Source organism: Eufriesea mexicana, unplaced genomic scaffold, assembly GCF_001483705.2.
Source record: "Eufriesea mexicana isolate 0111107269 unplaced genomic scaffold, ASM148370v2 scaffold2977, whole genome shotgun sequence".
NCBI lineage: Eukaryota > Metazoa > Arthropoda > Insecta > Hymenoptera > Apidae > Eufriesea > Eufriesea mexicana.
Window position 1 is genome coordinate 421,965 of NW_016911052.1, and position 1,680 is coordinate 423,644.

The following is a 1,680-nucleotide window of genomic DNA, read 5'->3' on the forward strand; positions in this document are numbered from 1 at the left end:
ATAAATATAAGACAGTCAATGAAAAATCCTACTTTCTATAACATAGTTATAATGTAAACAATAAACTAACTCTTTCTCTTTTTTTATAACTTCTAATCCTTCTTGAGTTTTTACTACATCGTCATTTTCTCAATCGCTACTACGGTCTTCCTTCCTTTTTTTATTTACAAGTCCAGGGGTTTCAACAGCTGGTTGTGAACTTAATTTTGGATCAGTTAAATGATCATGAGCTAATTTGCCCTTATCGAGAAACTTTTTATTTAGTATCACAGATTCTTCTTTATCTTCCTCTGCTTCTTCACCAAATGATAAAAGATTGAAGTCTCTGTAACAAAATTTTTCATTGTAAAGAATAATACTATCAGGACTAAATTCTACAAACATATATGATTTTTACCTTACTGCTGCTGCTTTAGTTTTTGAACTGTCCTTTACTTCTTCACTTTCCTGTACTATTATTCTTGGTATAATATCAGAAAATGGATTGTTCAATATTATAGATTTTAACAATCTTGGAGGATAAAGTAGTCTATCATGTTACAAAAAAGTGGAAATATGATATTTATATCATTTCTTGACATATTTTCTTGTAAACATTAAATTTACCTCATCTACAAGTGCTTCTTCAAGTTTCAGCATGTTACATATAGTTTCTCCAGTAAATTTACCAAAGATTTTATGTTTATTCTGCAAATCTGGTGTAGAACTAAGCGTAAGGAAGAATTGGGAACTATTGTCATCTTTTCCAGCATTAGCCATAGCAATTAAATCTCGTCGACAAAAACGTAATCTCGTATGAAATTCCTCCTAAAACATATATATCCAATAATTATTTTTTAATAAAAAAAAGAATTCATTTCATTTTTAAATATAGTCTCACTTTAAATGGTTCTCCATATATTTTAGCACCTTCTCCTGTACCTGTGGGATCACCATCTTGTGTTATGAATCCTTCGATAATACTATGAAATATAGTGTCATCCTAATAACCTTCCAAAATTGTATGAAATTTCTACATGCCTTTAGACCTTGGTCTGCCCATAAGTCTAACTCAATATCACCAACAGTTGTCTTCATTATAACCTAGTTATAACAAATATAATAGTCTTATTAATGTAAAATACTTTTAAAGTCAAATTTATTAAAATTTATTATTTATTATTGTAATTCAAATTAGAAATTACTTACTATATTAGTATAAAAATTTAGAAAGTAAATATTGTATATCTGTTAAATTTTTAAAGACAGATATAGAATCCATTGAAGTATTATTAAATAATACTTATTACTTTACACTCAGTGGTTGGCTCTTGCATATAAATATTACTCATCTGTGTAAGTCTCCTATAATAAAAAAAATCCTTTGTCAATTATATTTCATATTAAATCTTTAGTCATTTATAGATCAGTCAACCAAATAGTTCTTTTCACGAATAATCATCAGTAAGTAAGATGTACCTTTTACCTCCTTTCAATGTTGGCTTTATTGGTCCAATCAATTCCATGTGCCACAACCCATCATTCATGTTGCTTTTACAGTTTCCAAGTTCCTATACATATTTCTACACATTTGTGCCTTAATGCAACATTTACACTTTATCTTCAATTTATCTTTAATTTTTATAACTATTGCCAAGTGTTCATTCTCCATCTCTTCGATGATCCTTATATTAGCATGTG